General features: G+C 36.4%; 1 long non-coding RNA gene and 1 pseudogene across 2 annotated transcripts; one reads left to right on the forward strand and one right to left on the reverse strand.

The window, feature by feature from the left end:
* On the forward strand, positions 1 to 24,237 carry LOC118977230 (uncharacterized). 2 transcript variants are annotated; one of them, XR_005064483.1, is made up of 3 exons: positions 1 to 73; positions 14,245 to 14,407; positions 23,830 to 24,237. It is a non-coding gene; the product is annotated as an uncharacterized LOC118977230 (long non-coding RNA). The 2 variants fall into 2 exon arrangements; XR_005064482.1 differs by having other exon boundaries at positions 14,245 to 14,356.
* LOC118977229 (transforming protein RhoA-like) lies at positions 12,407 to 13,552 on the reverse strand (annotated as a pseudogene).
* Positions 24,238 to 24,527: the final 290 nt, after the last annotated feature.

The following is a 24,527-nucleotide window of genomic DNA, read 5'->3' on the forward strand; positions in this document are numbered from 1 at the left end:
GGCTCCCCATTGTGGCGCCTGCAAGATCCTGAGGAAGGTTGGGTGGTTTGGACGTCAGCACATCCTCACTGTGGTAGGTGGTGTAGGCTCAGGTTGGTGAATGGGGTAAAAGTCGACCCCAGACCTAGAGGGTTTGGGGAGGGATGAAACCCCAGCCCATCCTCGCGCTGAGACAATACAGCAATAATTGCCTCAGTTCAGTCACGCCCTTTTTCTTTTTACCTTCTTGTGGGTCGTTTGGGGTTTTTTTGGCTGACCCGTTCTGGACACTACGGATCGTAAGAGACCTGTGTCTGTCATCTTCGCTTCCTGCTTTAGTGAGTCCCCAGTTCTACCCTTTTTCAGGGCAGTAGGATTTGATCGTGAGAAGTTTTTCTTCACTACTCGCAGATGCCAGCCGAAGCCAGAAGAACATATCAACGGCAGAGAAACCAGGAAGAGAATTCTGCCTATTTAATACATTAGAATATGGACTGTTTCCTTTTAGTTTAAATATGTGTATCATCAGCTTGAAGAACCTGAAACTCCCATATACCTCTTAATTTTGTGTTTCCCACCCCAGAATCTGTACCCATCAACTCTGCTTTTTATATCATTTGGCTCTAATAAGACAGTACCGGAGGCAGCTTTGGAATGTATATACAAATGGAATGTAATGTATATTATCCCCCAAAATAATTTCACAATGTGGAGATCCTTGCTTAAGTCGGGACTGCATCTGCAGTTTCATTTATAGGATGTCTTGCCATAGCGCCTAGCTTTGTCATTAATCCGTAACTGAGGAGGGAAACTAGGACTCTAAACAAGTTAAGAAGGTTGGGCAGAGGTGGCTATAGATATTACATTCCACCCTCCTTATCAAACTATCCGGAAAGCATGGTGTCCAAACTATAAATAAATGGTCAAAAGACCCGAGTATCAGAGCTCTGAGCTATCCAGAAGCATGCACAGGGCAGTTGCTTTATACTAGAAAGGGCGCTAGAGACTGTATGCATTGGTTTAGGGTTGTGTTTTGTGGGCAGATGAATAGCATAAGAATCAGAAGATACAGGAATCATGAGCACTAGCACTGGAAACAGCTAAAGGTGGGTGGGGCTGCGAAATTGTTCATGAAACCCATCCTGCTGTGGATGAATCCAGAACTTTCCTGAGGGTTCCACCTCTGCTGTAGAGGGACAAGATTGTAAATAGACAAGCCCCAGGGCATCTGCAGATGGTAAGTGTGGTAGAGAGGGATTGGAGTGGTTTGCTGGTGTGTCTGTGGAAAGCAGCTGCTATCCTTAAGAAAAGGATGCAGAAGGAAAATGGCTCTCTGTCAGTAACAACACATCTTGTGAAGTCTTACTCTTTCATTTCTGACACCGTAGTTCTTGGATCTGTCCTAAACCTGGCAGCCTCATTGAGGTTCACGAAGTATGTCCTATGTGACAGTAAGACTGGAATTATTATCAAGGTGAAATCCATCCCCGCTACAGTACAACCATGAAAGGAAATCACAGTATTTGCTATTTGCATACTATTTTTATAGATCAGAGGTTTTATGTTCCCTGTTTAGTGTATGGTAAGTTGATAACCCTTGGTTAATATGCTTTAATGTTCTTATTTCTATTTTTTAAAGATTAAAATACATACAATATATGTTTTAAGACAGCATTCCACTGGGTTGTGGGGTTTTTTAAAATTTATCTTACAGAATAATTAGAATGGTTTGTATTGGTTACATGTCATGAAATAGAGGGATTTATCTATTTCCATTACTTAAAATAGATGAGAATCAGACAAAGACATAATGAAAGGAGATTATTATGAAAGGGGGAAAAGGTGTGGATAATGGAGACTAAAAAGAAATTTGGGCCCTGGCTGGTGTGAATCTGTGGTTTGAGAGTCTGCTTTTGAACAGAAAGGTCCCTGGTTCAATTCCTGGTCAGAGCACAGGCCTGAGTTGTGGGCCTGGTCCCTAGTTGGGGATGTGTGACAGGCAGCCATTTGTTATTTCTCTCCATCTCCCTCTCTCCCCCTCTCTCTAAAAATAAAATAAAATCTTAAAAAAAAAAGAAATGTGGATTTTGGCAGGGGACTTAAGGAGTCCAATCTTTGATATAGGTCTTGTAGCTTACTATTACTGTGATTAGGACTTCCTGAATGAAAAAACACCAAGAGAAAGTTAACTACTTAAGCACACACACTGACCTGGAATGTTTTCTACCATTAAGGCCTATCACTTTGCTAAGTCCAGCTCCATAGTCTTTGTACAATGTTTTTTCTGATGAGCCCCTCCTACAAAGAAATTTCCACTACTTTTTCTTACATTTAATAAATATGATTATTACATGCTTTCTTATGTAGTGTCTTTGAAATTTCCCATGTATATTTTTCTAATTAGACAAACTCCTGGTAAGCAGGGGCCTTTTTGTATTGTCTGCCTCCTTCCCCTTAAGAAATAACAAGTAAATATTATGGACAAACGTTAGTTGTGGCAATAATTAGGTAAAAAATTAGGAGAAATCTTTAACAACTAGAGATTGATCAAATTCCACCATGTATATTTAGTGAAACATACTATAGCTATTTTTAAAAAGCCATTAGACTAGTCTTTCAAATGGAAAATGTTTATTTTCTAAATTAAAAGTAAGATGCAAAATTGTGACAGTGTGATTGCTTTGATGTGAAAATAATCCTAAGCATGGAACAAAGAATAAAAAAGGAAGTTACCAAAATACATCAATCATCACTCCTGGAATTACCATTCTAAACCTTTCTGTAAGGGGGTACTTTTTAAAAACTTATTCTTTTCCCTAAGAACAGGTGAAGGCTTTTCTAATGCTTTGTAGCATACACCCATAGTACTTCATCATCCTAATTTGGGACAAAAATGTTCTTCAGAAGCATATTACAACCCTTTAATAATTCGGTATCGTGGCCTTCCTATGAACCTTTCCTTTTTTACATGTTACCATAGTTAGGATGACACCACAAATTTGATTAATTGATGGAATAACTCCTGCAATTTTTACACAAACTATGCACATTTTCAAGGGTCACTAGCATACATAAATGGAACCTTGATATCATTTTGATATCAAGAAAGTATTCTAACAACTAATACCAAGGTAGTAAATATACAAAACTATCAGAAAGTCTGTTTAAAAGGTAAGTTAACTTTATTCATTCATTGAATATGTATTGAGTACTTTCCCAGTCACTGTACTAGACTTGGGGAAACAGTGGTAAATAGAGGAGACATGATTCCTACTATCAGAACTTACATTTTAGTGGTAATAGGCCATAAAGTATAAAACAGTAATTGTGCTAAGCAGAAAATTAGATAATTATTTTCTGTAATCTATTTTAGATGAGTAAGGAAGCTTCTGAGAAAGAGCCGTCTAAGCTGCTTTTTATAGGAGAATCCAGGTTTGAAAAATTGGGTAAACCATTACCTGCAGAGGGGGCAATAATACAAAACCCTAAGGCATGAACCAGCTTGATTATTTCAGTAACCAAAAGAAAGCCTACCTGGTTGGCGCATAATGACTAAGAAGAAGAAGTTTGGGGGTCAGAAAGAAATAAATTATGTTGACATTGAAAGCCAGAAAAGTTTGTATTTTATTCTAAATGCAATGGGAAAAAGCATATTAACCTGAGGACTGATATGAAATATTTTAAAATCTATTCTGATATATTTTCATTGGAATGTTTAGTCTGTTTACCTGTAACACAATTACTAATATGCTTGGATTTAAATCTATCATATTATTTTCTCTTTGTCCCATGTCTCCTATGTTGATTTTCTTCTATTATGCCTTTTTTTAGATGGGTTATGTTTACTTATTTCATTTTCCCATGGGGGTGGGAGAAATGAAATAAGTAAACATAATTTGTATCGTACCTCTTCCTGGGCAATGTAAGGACCTGTGAACACATAACTTAATTTACCACCTGACCTCATATTATGCTCATATATATATTGCGTATACTTTACATATATACTCTAAATTATTTAAAAGCATTTTTATGCAATTAATATGCTTTTATATTGAATCAGACATTTACTTTGTCTATTGTACTTCATGACTCTCTGAGTCTGAGCTTCCACCTGGGATCATATTTCTTCCTAAAGAACATGCTTTAGTACCACTCCCTTTTGTTAATGTCTGCTAGTGACAAATTCAGTTTTTCTCTCCTGAATCTATTTCACCTTTATTTTCAAAGAACATTTTTACTGAGTTAACAGCTATTTTCTCATTTTGAAGATACATTCTAGTGCTTCTGGCTTCTATAATTTTTTGAGAAATAATATGTTTTATTTTTGCCCTTTTAAAGGTAGTCTCTCTTTCCTTCTGATTGCTTTTAAGATGTTCTCTTAAATTTGAAGCAGTTTTATTCTGTGATTAAAAACTATTTTATTTGTGTTTGTTTTCTTTTTGAGATTTGTAATGCTTGAATCTGGAATCTCATGTCATTGTGCTTTGGAAAATTCTCAGCTCTTGTCTCATCAGATATTGCTTCTGCCCCTCTTCCCTCCTGGTATTCCCACTTGAATGTATGTTAGATCATTTCACTTTATTCCTTCAGTTTCCATTCATATGTCTCACTGTGGTTAAGTCTGGATAATTCTTACATTTTTTTCAGTTTACTGTTTTCTTTTTATTTATTTTTAAAAATATTTTTTAATTTATTTTTAGAGAGGGGAACAGAGAAAGAGAGGGAGAAATATCAGTGTGAGAGAGAATTATTGATTGGTTGCCTCTTGTATGTCCTTGCAACCAAGGCATGTGCCCTGACTGGGAACTGAATCAGTTATCTATTTCAATCTTATCTTTCATTTTCTCAAACATATTGAACATAATTATATTACAGCCTGTGTCTAGTATTGGGTTGGCCAAAAAGTCCATTTAGTTTTTTCTGTAAAATAAAAGACACGTTTTTCATTTTCACCAATAACTTTATTGATTCGGATATTTTGAGTGTGTAAGGTATCTCCCACTATTGGCTGTAGTGGGTAGAGGCCAGGGGTGCTGCTAAACAACTTCCAATGCATAAGATAGCCCCACAACAAAGAATTGTTTTTCCAAGTGTCAGTAGTTCCAAGAGACTTCAGAAACCACTTTTGACGTGTTCGATCAGTCACAGCATCTCCTTGTACGCTGCCCAAATTTTTGTGTGTTTCAGTTGTTTTTACTTTCCTTGAAATAATAAAATACAATACACCAAAAATGTTGCTTATTTTCTTCCATCTTCAATATTAGAATCGCTTCACAGAAATTCACCAGTTTTGAATAAAGTTCAAGACAGCTAAGCATTACTAGAGCCATTGTATGAAAAATACTGAACAAACTTTTTGGCTAACCCAGTAATTATGAGGTCTGTTGTCTGAAGCATTTTTGTTTCTTTGTCATGGTGGTTGTTTATGTCATATTGTCTTAGTTTTTGTCTCATTATATTATGTTTTTTATGATTTTTGTGTATAAAAGCTTGTTAATGTATGTTATTTTATATTATGTTATTTTTTATTAAATTCCAGAAATTATACTTTGGGGTATAAAATGACGGTATTTTCTATAAAAAGGATTTACATCTCACAGAGACTTTGTGCATTGTTAGTTTAAAATTATCTTACTCTAGTCAGTGACAGGTGATTGGAATCTAAGCAAGTCTACTTCTAGTTTATACTTTTTCCCAGAGCATAGATCTTTAAGATCTCAACTTGAAGCATATAGAGTTTACCAGAGCAGGCCTGAACTCCAGTTTTTGCCTTTTTAACTCCAAGAGTTAGTCAGAAACTCTGTACAGCTTCTTAGCTATCTTCCCAGGAATCAACAGATATACCACAGGAAAAGCTGTTATAAATGCTAGGTTCAACAACTCATTTTCTCCTGGATTTTCCATCACTTCATTAATTTTTTTAATGCCTTCAGATGTTTGTTTTATATTCTGTCTATCCTTTTGAGTTCTCAGAAGAAGGATTAGCCTCAATGACCAAACCTATCATTACTGAATAGATATAAAAATAAGTACATATAAATGATTTGTTAAATTTAACCATTTAGGTCACATATCAACTTATAAAATTAGGTCACATTTTATAATTGTAGTATAATTATGTTAAAAATCAATAACAATAGAAATCCAGAAAACCTCATAATTGTACATTAAATTCATTTCCATGTAAGATGGGTCCAATTCAAATAAGGATTCTCAAAGAAAAATATAAAATACATATTTAGAACTGAACAATGACAAAAATACTGCATGTCAACACCTGTAGAATACAGCTATAATAGTACAAGGAAATTGAAAACTAGATATTTAAATAAAGAACACTGAAAATTAAAGAACTAGTAATCTGTTCTAAACCTAAGGGATTAAGAAAAGAATAATGGAAAAAATCAGGTAATGAATGAAGCAGAAAACAAACATTCTATACAAAGGGGTACAAAGTCTAAAATTGTATCTTGCACAGATTGCCAGATAAAAGTCTGAGGGGATGTACAGTATAGCATAGGGAATAGACTCAATAATACTCTAATAACTATTTATGGTATCAAATAGGTACTAGGCTTAGGGTGATTATTTTGTAAGTTATAGTAACGTCTGATCACTAAGTTACACACCTGAAACATAACGTTGAATGTCATCTGCAACTGAAAAGAAAAGTTGTATCTTTCAATAATAACTAACAAATCTTGGACAAGGTTACCCAAGAAAGAAAACAAAGAATATTAGAAATGAAAACAGGAACATTAGTACAAGTTCTGTAGAATTTGAGGAGATATCATTAACAATTTTGTTATAATAGAAAAGTAAAAATGAAAGTTTCCAGAAAGTGTAACCTTTCAAAAGTCATGTAAGAAGAAACAAGAAATATAAATTATCTGATTGCTATGTAAGAGATTGAATCATTAGAAATTTCCAAAAAATGAAAACATGTTGCCCAGAGAGTTTTGCCACACATTCATCAGAGAACAAATGTCAATGTTACATAAACAATTGCTGAGTGTATAAAAGAGGAAATGTGCTTGTGCTCATTTATTAAGCTTCTGTAATCTTGACACTAGAACTTGGTAAGAACAGTGAGAAAGAGTCTAATCATATGAAGATAGAGGTGAAAATCCTAAATAATATAGTATCAAACAGAACCCAGAAAATGTATAAAAGAAAATAAAACATTATCCAGTTGAATTTAATACAGGAATGCACTTTAGCATATTAAAAGATTAAAAGAGAAAAGTCATAAGCTTTAGGAAAAGTTAACATAGATATGGATAAAACCTTTTGCCAGAGTAGAATTGTGCAGAACTTTCCTTAAGTCAATCAAACCTACAATGAATATTGAAATGAAATTTTTGAAGCAGTCCCTTAGAATCAGGAATGAAAACCACATTGGAGATACCAGCCCAGCCAGCACTGAAGGCAATAAAACAAAGTATATAAACACTGGAAATGACGAAATGTGATTCACAAATTATTAAAATAAGAGCTGTGCCAGGATTCTGGATATAACTATGAAAAAGTGGACTGCGTTTCTCTAGCAAAAAGGAACTGTTAGAAAATGATTTTTTAATGATACCATTTACTATATTGTTTTAAAATATGAATTACATATAAGTAAATTTAAAAATACAAGACATTTAAGGGAAAAAATCAATGTTATTGAAAGGCATTAATGAATATCTAATAAAAAGAAAAATATACCATTGTCAAGTATTAAGAGACTCTAGAGTTAAGGTGGCAGTTCTTCCCTACACAATGAAAGCAGTTGCAATAAAAATTCCAAACAAATTTTCTAGAAACTTAACAAGCTGATTCTGCAAAGGTCAAGAATTTCAAAATACTCTAGCAGCAGCAGATTTAAGATGAAGAGAATTGACTTGTCAAATAGCAAGAATTATTTTTAAATTGTGTTAATTGGGTGTTTATAATAGCCTAAAGGTGAAAACAAATGTCTATCAGCTAATCAAAGGATAAATAAAATATATGTCCATAGAGTGGAATATTAGCTGGCTGAATGAAATACTGATAACTTGCTGTATTGTGGATGAATCTTGAAAATATGCTAAGTGAAAGAAGCCATGATAGAATACTATGCAGCACAAAGAAAGAAGGAACTCCTACCTTTTGTGACAGCATGGATGGATCTGGAGAGTATTTCAAATTGTGCTGGATATCTGTATGGAAGAAAACGAAATGTGCCTCCTTAATACCATACAGAAAAATCAGTTTCAGGCGAATTAACTGTGAAGCAAAAACCTATTAAACCTCTAGAAGGCAAGACAGAAAGACATCTTTATGACCTTATGGTAGGTAAATGCAAACAATATAAAATATATATTCAAATACATAAAAAGCCTTTGTTCCTTAAGCTGTTGGAGAAGTAGTTGATTTCAGTTAGGCACAGGAACTGTATTGAACTTGTAACATTTTGTTGTGCAACATAGCAAAGAAGCTATTGGGATCATGCCAGATGGACTTGAGAGAACTGAAAAGCATCCCACCGGCCAAAGTTAGGACAGTTTGAGTATCAATAAGGACTTACAGGTTCACTGAAATTCTAAAATTTACCTGAGCACAGGTTGGAACATATAAAATGCAATGGATTGGAACATACCAAATTTAATAATTTGATAATTTCTTTTAAGTCCGTGAGTTCATAATGATAGTAAAGCTAACAACAAGAATCTAGTGGTCAACAAAGGAAGCCATGGAATGAATTCATTATTTTGAAAACCAGTTAAATAAATAAGTAAGCATTTGTCCTGCATTTCCTATAAGAACTCTACTGAAGTTAAACAAATAGTAAATGGAGACATTCTCTATACACATGTATTTAATAAATGAAGAAGGAATGATAGAAAATTGCCACCTTGAGATTCATAATGAATACATTGATGTATTCACTTTACATTAACATGACAAACAAGGAAACTATCCTGTTAATGTAAAATCATGCCATCATCTATTTTAAAGTCTTGCCAAAAAAAATGAACCTGTCTGGGAAATACAGAGAATGTGTTACACAACATGCACAATCAGGAAAATTCAATCTATAGAAAAAATCATGGGACAAATGAACTTCCACCAATAGGTTTGCAGGAGAGGGAGAAAAAAAGGAAAAGCGTAGATTGAAAGAGGCTTACTTAAAAGATATGTAAAACAATATGTGAACTTATTATTAGTTTTCTATTGCTGTATAACAATGTAACACTAAAAATATTTATCTCACAGTGTCTTGAGAGTTAGGAATCCAGAAGTGGCTTATCTGGGTATTCTGGCCCGGGGTCTTAGGAGTTTGCAGCCAAGCCATTGGCTGTGTTGCTGTCCTCTGAAGGTGACAGAAGATAGGGGATAGAAGATCCAATTCCAAGATGGCTCACTCAGGGTTTGAGGGTGTCCACAACATGGCACTTGGCTCTCCCCAGAGCAAGTGATCCAAGAGAAAGAAGTAAAAATCACTCAAACTGATATACCATTACTTCTGTTTTCTATTAGTTCCACAGATGATCCCTGATACAGTGTGGCAAAGAACTACACAAAAGCACAAATACGAGGAGGCTGGCTACCACAATTTTGCTTTCAAAGATTCACAGCCTTCCTGTGGGCAAAATTCTCACCCTCTCCCAAAATTCTCAAGTAGCATTAGCTAAAAGTCTAGAAATTGAAAACAAAGACCAGGTATAGATGTAGCTTTTTAGGTGTACTTCCCTAGCACAGCTCCTTGAATAGAGTTACTCTTAATAAGAGGACGTGCAAACAAAAATATGTAGTATTTGCTTCCACCTACCTAATATAAAATGGGTATAACCGTGTGTATTTAACAGGTGGGGGGCGGGGCAGGGTGAGGTAAACAAGTTTACAAAAACTGATATCCACCTGAGCAACTTGATTGGTAGTTTTCTGATTAAAATTCAAAACCTGAGAGTAATTCTCCATGGCTCTTAACTCTGCCTTATAGTTTCTTGGATCCCACTCACTGAATAACCCTTCTTTTTCCATGTTTACAGCTGTGTAGTTCTTTGTCTGTAGCAGCTTGGCTGTCCAAGGCCTGTTTTTATTTGGTTCTCTGTCCCAGTCTAGGCTGGCAAATAGCCTGTTAATATAATTCTTTTAAAAAGTCTCTTAATAATTATATTCTACTAATATAATTGTCTTATAAATTTTGTGAGTCTCCTGTGAGTTTTGAGTTAACACCAATAAACAAAGCAACACTCATAAATCTCTTTTATATAAACCCATGCAACCACACCCTAAACTTCTTAGAAGCCCTGTAATTTCATTAAGAGGTTGTGAGGCACACTCTCATGTCTACATGAAAAGACTCTGAGTTACCACATTTGATCTTTTTGAGATCTTCAAGGGCTTTACAATTTATAACTACACCCTCAACCTCATACCTTTCTGTTAGTGCTCTGGATTTGTTCTTTGTTCTGAGCCATTTCCTAACTTTATATCTGTCACCTGGAGGGGCCGGGAATCTTCAAATCTCAAGTTCTGGCTCCTTTGGAACAGTCTTTTAACTTCTCTCTCTTTATGCTTTACTATAAGCAACAAGAAGAAACCAGGTGACATCTTTAACATTCTGGTTGGAAATCTCCTTAGCTAGATCACCCAGTCAGCTAGGCATATTTGCTATTGCACTGTGCATGTAACTGTGGGTGACAAAGTTGCTAAACTTTCTGTCACTTTTCTCCAATTTCTAGTAAGACTTTTATTACAATCTGTTAAGACTTCATCTGCAGCCTTCTCAAGGTTATCATGCATCTACAATTTCTTTAAGGTTCTTTAAACTCCCTACCATTTTCCAAGTCCTTCCACCTTCTGCCCTCTGCCACTTCCAAAGCCACTCGTACATTTAAAGTTTTTATGTCACCATGGCACTTTCAAGTACCAAAACTCTATTAATTTCCTATTGCTTCATAATGAATACAAAAGTGGGAAAAATGTAAATCCATGAACATGGATGGATCTAACAAGGATAACCAATTCACAAAAGAATATAGCAGGATCCCACTTTTATAAAGAATCAAAAAAGTTAAAAAATGTCTTATTTAAAGCTGCAAACATAAGTAAACCTACAAATTCAAGCAAAAGTGATAATCACAAAATGAAGGGAGTGAATTTTCTCTAGCTACTGAAGTTAGGGAATATGTTAGGGAAGTAGCATACAAGGAACATAAAAGTGGTATAACTTTACATGTTTATTTACCTGGGACAATCCTGGTTTGCCTATTTTCCTGATACAGTAATACCACTCTCTCACACTCAAAGGTGTCCTGGTTTGGATAATAAATGATATGTTATCCTTTTTAAATAGCTTTGTCCGTTTAATCTGGATAGAGGCCTATGGATCTTCATTGTACAATTTTTCCTTATATAATTCAGGTATTTTACAAATATTAATTTAAAACTATAAAACATTTAGTAATATAATTTAAATTTTTAGTCAGCAACAACAGTAAAAGTAAATCTGTATATAGGATAAATGTAAATAGAATTTGAATGAAATCTTCATCTGGGTGGACATGGAGATAGATAATATACTACATGTCTGGCATTGTATTAGCCCTTTACAGATATTACTTCATCTTCATAGCAAGATTTTTAATACATATTATCTGCATTTTACACATGAAGAATCTGAGGCCTAATAAAAGTGTATGTAACTTAGCCAAAGCCATGTAGTGACAGAGCAAAATCTGAACCCAAGCAATGTGACACCAGACTACATCCTTTTAACCAGAATTCCAGAGTCCATAATAGACATTGTTACTCTTTTTTGTGCCATGGATCCTTTTGGCTATCTGATTAGGCCTAGAAATCCTTTTTTTTAGAATCATGTTTTAAGTGTATAAAATATGATAATATAAATGAAACCAATTACAGTAAAATACAGTAATGAAGATATTCTACAAAAGTGCTATACATATGCTTCTTTGTTATGCATCAAAGAAAATATAGCTGAGAATCTGATAGCATCTATAGCTTTTTAAGTAGTGAACATCAATTGTGTCTTGAGATTTCTACAAGTACAGTAAGGTGGCGGGAGAATACCTGTGATTTTTATTGTGAAAAAGTCACCAGTACTTCTAATAATAGTGATTTATCACCTATGTTCAAAATTGAAAGAAATCCTCAGTTTCACTTTGAGGTTAGCAAAAGTTAATGTGTAATATTTTTCACATTGAAATTCATAACCCTTTGTTTTATTACCTTAATTCATAGACTCTTAAAAAACATTTTCTATCGACTTTATTTTCAAGTACACTTTCTTAAAAAAAGAAAAGCCAGTACACTTTCTGTGGGCCTGACAAGTATCCATATTATACAAAATCCAATTATACAAAAAATACCACGTCTAATCAGAGGTAGATATATTTATTTTTTGGTAACATACATTAAGTGGCACTAATTACAGTAACTACAAGTTAACTACCATGAAACCACAGGACTTAACTTTGCCACAGCTGCATGGACTTGGACCTTGCTAGCTGAGTACATTTTGAAAAAACAGGATGCCCACTGCAGAGCTCTGCCAATGAAATCTGTTCGGGAGGGGAGTTATGAAGTGGCGACTCGCCAGAGTTCCTTGCAACTGACAGATGACTGGCAAGCCATGTTAGTTATGAAGTAGTTACAGCCTTATTTGCAAACGTTACTGTGTCTCCTTCCAGAAGAAAAAAGTTTAAGAAATTCCTTGAATTAGCCTCTGGTGTGCAGAGGAGGGCCGTTAGAGCTGTGTCAGAAGGACCTGGTGGGTCAGGTGGGTAGGACATCAGTAATAATCATGATTGTCTTCTAAATATTGATATCAAAGTGACTTCTGAGTTGTAATCTTAGGTAAATCTTAGATAAATAGAAAAGACCAGTAGTTCTACACTAAGATATAAACAGCCCTGCTTAGCCGCATGAGTGTTGTGCTCGCATCTGGGTCTCACAGCACAAGGCACCCAGACTTGTGCCTCCCGTCACAGGCTTGCAGAGCAGCTCTCGCGGCCATTTCAAAAACCTTCCTCACTCCATCTTTGGTCTTCGCCGAACACTCCGCGTAGCCGAAAGCTCCGATCCTTCGGGCCATAGCTCTGCCCTGCTCCGGCTTCACCGGCTCCTGCTGCGCCCGGGCCAGCTTCCACCGCGTGTGCGGGCAGTGCCGCAGGTCCTTCTTGTTCCCGACCAGGAGGATGGGCACGTCGGGGGCAGAAGTGCTTAACTTCCGGAGTCCACGTTTCTGGGATGTTTTCCAGACTGTCGCGGCTGGCAATGGAGAAGCACATCAGCACGATGGCGGTGTTGGGGTAGGCCAGGGCCCGCAAGCCGTCGTAGTATCCCTGCCCGGCGGTGTCCCACAGGGCCAGCTCCCCCCGCTGCCCGTCCACGTCCAAGCCCGCCACGAAGCTCTCAAACACCGTGGACACGTAGGCCTCCGGGAACCGGTGCCCTCGGACAACGATGAGCAAGCACGTCTTGCCGCGGCCCCGTCGCCGACCACCACCAGCTTCTTCCGGGTATTCGCCAGGGCTCACGGCGAGCTGCGAGGCCCACGCCTGTGTGGCGGCCGTTCTCCGAAGTGCCTTCGAGGTCTCGGGAGAAAGGCACTTGGCCAGGGCTCCGACCGGGCCTCTCTGCATCGAGGATGCCTGTGCAGGGGCGGCAAACTCGACAGCCAGGGCGGGCGTCCAAGGCCCCGGGGCCCAGAGGCCCAACGAAAGAACCCGTGGGAGGGCCGAGGGCAGTGGGTACGGAGCGAGGGCGAGCGAGGGCTTCGGGAGGGCGGGGGAGCGAGGCCTGAATTCAGAGACTTGCTGACTGGCACGTTTCACTTCAGGGAGGGCATGTTCTTGACATCCCCCACCACCCCACCCCACCCCCGGCAGTTTCTGGTTTGGATTTATATTCAGAATGAGATACACGAGTAAATATTTCTCTATGTCATATGTCTCCATGTACTGAGGTGGGGAGTGAGAAACAAGGAGGTGTGAGGATGAAGAGGTCTGTGTGTAGATAATGGGAAGCTTGGATCTGCTTTAGATGTTTAGTTTGGTTCCGAACATTTACATTGCACATGAAAGTATTCATAAAAGAATTCATTATTGACACCACTGCACGTTGCAGTATTTTATTTGTCAGTATCTGCAGCAATGCAACAATCAAAAAAGAGAAAAAATAGCTTGAAACTTTTTAAAAGTTTCATTGGGCAAAAAGAAAACATAGGACAAAATTTTTATTTGCCTTCCTCATGATTTGATATCCCAGCAGAGCAACTGGAGAACCTAATTCTGACCAACAAGGAGGAATTGCTTGGCTAATTGGAAGTGACAGAAACCTTGGGAGAAAACAACTGCATACAAAGGATAATTATAAGAAGGTAAAATGGGCCCTAAAGGATACTGTCAAGAAATCTGAGCCCCCAAATGAGGTGAGACTCGCAAAAAATGCTAAGACAGGACAAAGAGTGGGCTTTTTAAAATTCTCTACAGAGCCAGAGGATGATCAAAGAAAGGAAAAACCTATTTGCAGTTTCTGGCATAAGGTTAGAGCTGACAGAGAAAGCAGAGCTCCCTAAATATTATTTTGCTTCATTCTCTACACAGGAAACTTAAGTGGGTTGATGTAGTAGAAAGAATTATGTGTATTTGTGGTGTCAGGCAGACCTGGGTTTAATTCTCTTTTTCAACACTTAGTTATATTACCCTGGATCCCCTTTTCTCATCTGTAAAATGGAAATAACTGTATCTTTCTCATAGGATTGTTCTGAGTGATGGAAACAATACATCCAAAATACTAAGCCAGACTCACAGTAGTTACTCAGTAAATAGTAATTTATTAATATTACTGAAAAGAGTAGTATAAATATTGACAAGAAGCAATACTCTTCCAAATAGGAGAAAACATTTTAAGAAACCTAACAGTTCCAATTTAGATTATATGAGTGGCTTATATTGAAGGCTTTAAAGGTAGGAGGTGGGGAGTATGAATAAGACCTGAGAACAGTTGTCATCTTTGAGGAATTATGGAAAACAGAATAGGTGCTAAAACACCAAATGTGGGCAAATGTCTGCCTTCAGGGTGAAAAGTGGAAATCTAAAACCTGGAATTATTTGCTTTTTCACTCAGTGAATTTTCTCCCATTGCTGTAGTTTTCATTTGCCCATGGAAGGGGAAATGCAAAAAAAAAAAAAAAAAAAGCAACTGAAGCAATGGAATAGTTTGGATTTTCCAAAGAAGTGCATAAAATGAAGATAGAAGTCTTGGTAGCTAAGGTGATAAAAAAAAGAAAAAAGAACAGGATTCTTGAATATCTTCAAAGCTTTGAGAGGTAAAGCTTGAAAGAAGAAGGAAAACATTGCATCCTAAAGCAAGATGTAGTGGGTTGAATGGTGGCACCCCAAAAATTATGTTCATGTCCTAATTCCTGGAACCTGTGAATATTACCTTATTTGGAAAAATGGATCTTTGCAGATGTAAATAAGTTAAGGAACTTGAGATGAAATCAGCCATCCTGGATTGTCTTCTGGACCATAAATCTAATGACAAGTATCCTTATGTGACAGAAGAGGAGACATAGAAAAGGCAATGTGACCATAGAGGCTAAGCATGGAGTGATGTGGCAGTAAATGAAGGAATGCTGACAGCTACCCAGAACTGGAAGAGGCAAATAATAGATTCTCCCCTACATCCTTCAGAGGAAGTGCAGTCCTGATAACACTTTATTTCAGACTTCTGGCCTGCAAACTAATATAAGAGAATACATTTCTGTTGTTTTAAGCCACCATTTTATGGTGTTTTGTGACAACAGCCCTTTGAACTTACTGCACAGAACTCAAAGGAGATCAGCCAGTATCTCTAGTAGATGGTTTTCTTGGGCTGGAAGGAATGAGGGGTTATGAAATGGGTGATGGATGGTGCAGAAGGTCTGAGTGACTCTTGGAAGGAACATGTGAATGAGAGTGGAGTTAGCAATGTACAGAGTATACAGTCTGGCCATTTGCAGAAATTGTCAGCTTGAGAGAGACCTGACAGGGTTACAATGCATTGGCCAAAACAAGGAAGTCACATGGCAGGCAGCTAATCAATATATGAAGTTCTCCCCAAAAGAAATTCATGTCATCGGATGGAGTTTCTGTTTCATCGATGAATACTTTCCACTCCCTACCTGCTTTATCTGTAGCAGAAGTAACAGCTGTCTCTCTATATTCTAATACTTTGTACTCAATCCTATCCAAACTTCTCATAGGAAAAATAAAAAGTATCCTTTCAATATTCTCTGGCAATCTCAAACACTCAGAATAAAGAAAGGATCATGGACAATGGATGGGGTTTCAGTGATATAGACTGGCATACATATCACTTGGAAAATCTTTGTTCAATCTTTATTTTACTAGGACTTTATCCATTTGATTGGGAGCCCCACCTCTAATCCCCAAGCAGGACTATGTTGACTCCAGTTGAGAATCTAAAGAGAATTATTAAAAGGATGCTCTGGGAGCATCTATGAGAGAAAGCAGTGCACTAGACAGATATCTCAGTTGGTTAGGGCATCGTCCCTATGTGCCACGATTTTGGTTCGATCTCCAGTCAGGGCACATATAGGAATCAACTAGTGAATTCATAAATAAGTAGAATAATAAGCCGATGTCTTGCTCTCTCAAAACCAATAAATGCATAGAAAAATTTTGAAGAGAAAACAGTTTGGGTTTACCAACCAGAATTAATCTGTTCTATTTAATTTTCTTCCTCACAGGATTACTAGACTAGTACACCAATGAAATGTAGTAAACAATATTTATTGTATCTGTGTCCAACAGGCATTGGCATTTATTACCATATACTTACTTCCAAGTAAGTTTGGGAAGAAAGACTGACTAGGTGATAGACTGACTCCTGGGTGGCAGTGAGCCTCTGCAGAGGTTTTTAGTGGAGAGCCACAGTCCTTCACTAAATCAACACTGTTTTTCATTGACTTGAGAGAATATGCTTGTATAGAATTCATATTTATCAAAACTTTACCTGATTCAAAGATGGAAAGGACAGGATGTTTTACAAACCTTGGAACAGCTTGATGTTGACTCTGGGCTAAAGTCTAGAGAGCCATGTTTAGAAATGTGAAATCAGGGATTCTAACCATGCAAGCAGAGTCTAACAAACTACTATGATTTTTAAGTTTCTTCACTCATGTAGGTGTCACAAATGAATGGAACATCTATTCTGTAAATGTCTATGTGGGGCTTTAGCAAAATGATTAAGATGTGGTTCTTGGAATGCAATAGTTTAAAATCTGGTGAGTGAAACAGACTTGTAAAGAAGTAGAATATATTATAAATAAATAAAATAAATGTTCATTGTCAGAGCTTATATTTAGTGAAAATTAAAACTAAACTACATTTGGCTCTGGCCAATGTGGCTCAGTTACTTGGGCTTTGTTCCACAAACCAAAAGATCACCAATCAGGATGCATGCCTGGGTTGTAGGTTCAGTTCCCAGTCAGGGTTTGTACAGAAGGCAACTAGTCAATATTTTCTCCTTCTCCTTCCTACCTTCCCTTCTCTCTAAAATCAAAAATAAAAATAAAATTTATCAAAAAATAAATAAAAACAGTTATATTCAATTGTTTGGGATGGACTGGCACTAGCATGTGAACACCTTTAAGAATGGAGAACAATATTTGCAAAGAATATGACAGTGAGATAATTTTCTAAAATTAACAAGAGTTTAAAGGAGGAAACAAATATTCAATAAAGATAAGAAAGTGTTTTAATTCTTATTTTTAAGCAAGTTAATACAACAGATTTGAAAAAAAAGAGTATTCCAAGCTTGCAAAATTATGATGAGATGAACACTTTTTAAAAAAATCACTATTGTCAATTACAGTTGCCATTCAATATTATATTAGTTTCAGGTGTACAACCCAGTGATTACACATTATATAACTTACTAAGTGATCATCCCAATGAATCTTATACCCATCTGACACCATGCATAGTTACTAGAATATTGTTGACAATATTCCTTCCTTCTGCTGTATCTTACATCCCCATGATTATTCTATAACAAGTAATTTATACTCCTTAATCCCTTCACTTTTTTTTCACCTGTCCCCTCAACCTCCCTCCCATCTGTCAACAGTCAAAATGTTCTCTGTATCTATGCATGTATTTCTATTCTGCTTGTTCATTTATTTTGTTTTTTTTAATTCATTTGTTGATAGGTATGTATTTATTGCCATTTTATTGTTCATTTTTTAGCTTTTTTTTTCTTCTTAAAGAAGATTCTTTAAGATTTCTTGTAATACTGGTTTGGTGGTGATATATTCCATTAGATTTTTCTTATCTGGGAAGCTCTTTATATGTCCTTCAAGTCTAAAAGATAGCTTTGCTAGATAGACTATTCTTGGTTTTAGGCCCTTGCTTCTCATCACTTTGAATATTTCTTGCCACTCCCTTCTGGCTTGCAAAGTTTCTGTTGAGATATCAGCCGACAGCCTTCTGGGAGCTCCCTTGTAGGTAACTAACTGCTTTTCTCTTGCTGCTTTTAAAATTCTCTGTCTTTAACCTTTTGCATTTTACTTATGATGTGTCTTGTTGCGGGCCTCCTTGGGTTTATATTGTTCGGTACTCACTGCACTTCCTTAACTTGTAGGTCTGTTTCCTTCACTAGGTTAGGAATGCTTTCTGTCATTATGTTTTCAACAAGTTTTTAATTCCTTGCTCTCTCTCTTCTCCTTCCCCACCCCCACACCCATTGTGCAAAGTTGGTACACTTGAAGTGCTCCTTACACTATTCTCATTTTTTTTATCCTTTTTTCTTTTTGCTGTTCTGATTGGGTGTTTTTTGCTTAATTATATTAAACAGCACTGATTTGGTTCTTGGCTTCATCTACTTTATTGTTGATTTCCTGTAAATTATTCATTTTATTTAGCATATCCTTCATCACAGACTGGGTCTTTTTTATGGTTTCCATGTCTTTTTTTATACTGTTGAAGTTCTCACTGAGTTCATTGAGCATCCTTGCAACCAGTGTTTTGAACTCTTCATCTAGCAGAGGATGTGTCCCCATTCTGTTTAGCTCTTTTTCTGGAGTTTGGTTCTGTTCTTTCATTTGAGCCTTGTTTCTTCATCTCCTCACTTTGATAGCCCACCTGTGTTTACTTCTATGTGTTAGGTAGAGTGGGGCAGGGTCTCAGGGAGTCACCAGAGTGGGACTAACACTATGAGCCACATTGATGGAGACTCAGATATGGCTCTAACCTGTCAGCTTTGTCATAGGGGTCTCAGAAAAAGAACATAGGCCACTGCCAGCACTTTGGTCTTACAGAAAACTGCTCCTCTGGTCCTCTTCCTGATGCCAGGCAGTTCAGTTCCCATATTTCTCTGGTGACTTTTGAGTTGCTGACCCAGTGCTGGAGCTCAAAGTAAGTGAGTTCAAGTAAGTTTGTGCATGGGCCCTTTAGAAAGAGCTGCCTGGGACTCTCTAGTAGCCCTCTGTCTCACACAGCCACAGTTCCAGCTGGTTTTTACAGCCACACGTTATGAGCACATTTCTCCTTGCACTGGAACGGGGCTGGATGTCCTATGTGAGGCTGGAACTCCTAGTTCCTCAAGGGGACATCTGCAGGAAGAGATCCCTCCCACTTTTAATCTGCTACACATGGTTGTTGGACCCTCTCATCTGTGTCTTTGCCCCTCCCCTCCTACCAGTCTTAACCTAGATGGTTCTTTAAATTTCTTATTGTAGGACTTCCATTCAACTAGATTTCAGGTGGTTCTGAATTTTGGTTCCTCTGTAGTTTAGTTGTAATTCTAATGTGGTTGTGGGAGGATGTGAATAGTGTGTTTACCTACACTGTCATCCTGACTGGAAGCCTCAAAGTAGATACTTAAATGCTGCCATTGCAAACATAAAATGGTAATTTTGTGGAAAGTCATTATATACAATTCATACTATGCAATGCAGCTTTTTTGATAGAAATCTTCTGTAAATAATTATCTAAAATATATATGTAGGGAAGTTTATAACAACATTATAAGAACAAAAAATTTTAAGATGATTAAAAAGATATGTACAGTCAGTGATGGAGTGTCATAATTATAATCACAATTGTGTCTTTAAAAGAGGTTGCCTGCAAAATTATATATTATATCATATTAATTTTATCATATTCAATTATAAGGCTAGGGATAATGGCTCTTTACTGTAAACCATGTTGGATGTTTTGAATTTTGGCCATATAAATGTAACACATCCAAAAAATAAGCAATATAAAAACAAAGTATTCAGCTTAAAATTTTAAAAATACATTTACAAATATTTTTTCATGACGTTAGGAAATATACTACACAAGGAAATTTTATTGATTTCTGCTGTGAATATATACAGTTAGAAAATGTATATACTGTGACTGTGTTACTAGAGGTATTTTGTGAAGTGTTTTGCACCATGAGAAATCTGGCATTAGTTGACATACAAGGAAGATGGATGTTAAAGAAGGAAGTGTTGGAGGAAAATCTAATGTTCAGCCTGGTGTATATTTTGAGAGCATGATGGCTGTCCTCAAATATCTAAAGTAGTATCATGTAGAAAAAGGACCACACTTCTTCAGGAAAGTCTCAGAGGATGAAACTAGACCCATTGGTAGGACTTATTGTAAGCCATTTCAGTTCAATGTCAAAACACTTACAGACTTGTTTACTTGTTTGTAGGTCATTTCAGTTCAATGTTAAGAAACACTTCCAAAGAGAAGTGGGCAAAAAGTGAGTGAATTCCCAGTCACTTGAAGGATTCAAGCATAAAATATCACCTACTTGATTAGACATTGTAGAAGAGGTCCAAGCATTGGAAGTGTGGTTTTGGTGTGATTTTAGCTGTGTGAGAGGTTATTTTGCCTCTTTGGGATTCAGTTCTCTGTAAAATAGGGAAGTTTGACTAAATTGCTGCCCTGTTTCTTTTTGAGTTTTAAATTGCTTTGGTTCTGCAGTAGTGTAATTACATTATGCTGTCTTTTTTCAGAATAATATAATACTGGCCTTTTATCATTTGAAATACATCTCACTACACTTGTAAGAATTGAGATATTTTTAAAAAGTATTTGTAAAAATGCAAAACACTATGTAACTGTAAGACACCATTATAGTTCAACATCATTGGCCATTAGTAAAATGCAAATTACTACCACAATGAGATACCACTATACACCTATTAGAATGGCTAAAATAAAATAAAATACTGATGATACCAAGTGCTGACAAGATGCAGAATAACTATGTCTCTCATACTTTGCTGTTGGGAATAAAAATTGGTACAGAAACTCCAGAAAACACTTTGACAGTTTTTTTTAAAATAAAGATGCCCTTAACATAAGTCTCTGTAATCCAACTATTGGATATTTACTTTGGAGAAATAAAAACATATGTTCATAGAAAAATCTCTACATAAATTATCATGCCAGCTTTATTTGTAATAAATAGATTTTATACAACCCAGATATCCTCCAATGGGTGTGTGAATGACCTGTGGTACATCCATATCAGAGGATACTTCTCAGCAATAAAAAGGAACAAACTTGATACACTCAGCAACTTACATGGATCTCAAGACCATTATGCTGATTAGAAAGCCAGTCTTAAAAGATTACATATAGTGTGATTTCATGTATATAACATTAAAATGGCAAAACTAGAGTGACAGAGAACACATCAGTGGTGCTAGGTGTAAGAGTTGGGGAGGTGACTTTGGAGTGATGGAATAATTCTATATCCTAGTTGTGATTACCACATGAACTTATTACATATTAAAATTGAATAGACAAATGCACAACAAAATTATATTTACCTTCAAGGTTCTGGAAAGCAGAGAAATTATATCTGTATTCAATTTTTGTTTTTTATCATTTTATGTGTAGCTATGAACTGCCTTATACTCAGTAATACGGAATGTTTTTTATACGAAACATTTTCCTTCCTGAAGAACACCATAGAAATAATGGTGTGAGGTATAATTATTTGATGGTGATTTACTTCTTTCCTACTCCTTTTCTATAAAGGAGAAAATGACCAAATGTTAAAGTAAATTCAGGCAAAGATCTCTTTTATTTATATTTTATTCTTGGTTTTTAATTTTATAGTCACATTTTCAAGGATGCCTCTGGAAAAAGATTTTTACATGAATTTTCATATCTCACTCAAATGTGATGTTCTTTACTATATATGAAGAAACTCTCAGCTTTGCCAGGTTCTACTGCAGCTACTGATTCTGTTTATACTTAACTAAATTTACTTCCATTCATGTTGCAGAATAAACACAGGAGCTTAAAGTTAATTCCTGTCATAGCATAAGATCCATTTATTTTATTTTATTTATTTATTTCTTAAGATAGAACAGAGAAGGGAATGGAGGGAGAAAAAGGGAGAGAGAAACATCAGTGTTTGGCTGCTTCTTGCATGCCCCCTACTGGGGACCTGGCCCACAACACAAACATGTTCCCTGACTGGGAATCGAACTGGTGTCTATTTGTTTCGCAGACCAGTGCTTAATCCACTGAGCCAAAGCAGCAAGGGCACTAAGATAAGATCTATACTGAGTTTGTCCCACAAGTGAAATTCTCCTAGAAGATGATCATTCTGGATACTAAAATATTAGCCTCTCGCACATAGTAAGAGTGTCCTTGTGGCTGACACTCTTTACTCACTAATAGTTTCAAATTTTCCCTTTTCTGGATATGTACCTCTCCTATACTTCTCTTATCTGCAGTTAGACCTCTCTTATCTGCAGTTTCTCTAGCCATGGTTTCAGTTACCCATGGTCAACGGAGGCCCAGAACAGTGAATGAAAAATCCCGTAGATAAACAACTCGTAAATTTTAAATTGTGTGCTGTTTTAAGTAGTGCCTTTCCACCCAGGACATGAATCATCCTTTTGTCCAGCGTCTCCACACTGTATATAGTACCTGCCTATCATTCACGTAGTAGCCACCTGGGTTATCAGATTGATTTGACTGCTGAGGTATTATAGTACTTTTGTTTGAGAAACCCTTATCTAACTTAATAATTGCCCCCAAAGCATGAGGGTAGTGATGCCAGCATTTTGGTTATGTCAAAGAGAATCCATAAAGCGAAGTGCTTCCTTTAAGTGAAAACGTCAGAACAGTACAATTAAATATTTTAAAAGAGACAGAAAGAGAGAGAAACCACATTCACGTAACTTATTCTAGTATAATGTTATGAGTGTTCTATTTTATTATTGTTTTTAATTGCTTACTGTGCCTAATTTATAAATTAAACTTTATCATGGGTATGCATGTACAGTATAAAAAAGGATTTATAGGGTATATATAGAGTTTGGGTATATACTGTATATAGGTTATATTCAGTATATATTGGGTTTGGTACTATCTATAGTTCCAAGTACTCTCTGGGGTCTTGGAACACATCCCCTACAAATAAGTGGGGACCTCTATAAAAGGTTACATTTCTTCTTTTTAATCATATTCTATTAATTATGTATTACAGTTGTCCCAATTTTTCCCCCTTTGCCCCACGCCGCCCAACACCCTCACTCCCTCAGGCAATCCCCACACCTTTTTTCATGCCCACGGGTCATGCATATAAGTTCTTTGGCTATTCCATTTTTCTATACTGTACTTTACATCTCAATGGCTATTCTCTAACTACCTATTTATACTTCTAATTCCATCACCTTTTCACCCCAAAAGTTACATTTCTTAGTTCTGCAGTTAGATAGGGCCCCATGACTAGTTCGACCTACGGACAGTGATCAGGAGTCATATGTTATTTCCAGGGTAAAGATTTAAGAGTCAGTACATGAATAACCATTGTCTTTCCTAGGACAAAGAACCCTCAGGCATCACCTTGAGATGGAGATACCAGAAGAAGGAAGCAGTTTGCAATGTTGACCTGCTATATGAAGGGCTGTCCTAGAGAAACTCCTGGACTCTTCACTGATTTGCCTGAATAAGAAACTTTTATGTGATAAACTTCTGAAATTTTGGTATAGTTTGTTATTGCACTATCATCTAGCCTATCCTGACAAATAGAATCCGTATACTAACCTTGCCTATATTAAAAGTTTTCATGGCCTTTTGTGCTTTCTATACATGAGATAACTACTTATATGTAAGTTGTCGGTTTTTCCAATAAGAAAATAATTAATATGATAAATATTTAAATTAACTTATTTTATTAGTCTCCACCACCAAACTTAAGATCTGAAATTTTTAATCTAAATGAACAGTAATACTTTGAACTATATATAGCTTTATCTCAAACATTTATATTTTCTGTTAATCATAACCAACTAATGAAAAGGATACATTTTTTATGCAGTCTTTTCATTCACTAAATAGCCATTGATGGTTCTGGACATGTTCCCTGGGAAGCAGACCCTGAAATAGAGATTTTCATACAGGTAAATTTATTAGGGAATTTTTATAGATCAATAATTGTAGTGAAATAGAGAATTGAAGAGAGGAGGAAGTTGAGCTGTGATATAGTCATAATGAAGCCTAACCCAACTTTATGGGTGG

The sequence above is a fragment of the Sturnira hondurensis genome, unplaced genomic scaffold, assembly GCF_014824575.4.
Source record: "Sturnira hondurensis isolate 20B ecotype Veracruz unplaced genomic scaffold, ASM1482457v3 Scaffold0021354, whole genome shotgun sequence".
NCBI lineage: Eukaryota > Metazoa > Chordata > Mammalia > Chiroptera > Phyllostomidae > Sturnira > Sturnira hondurensis.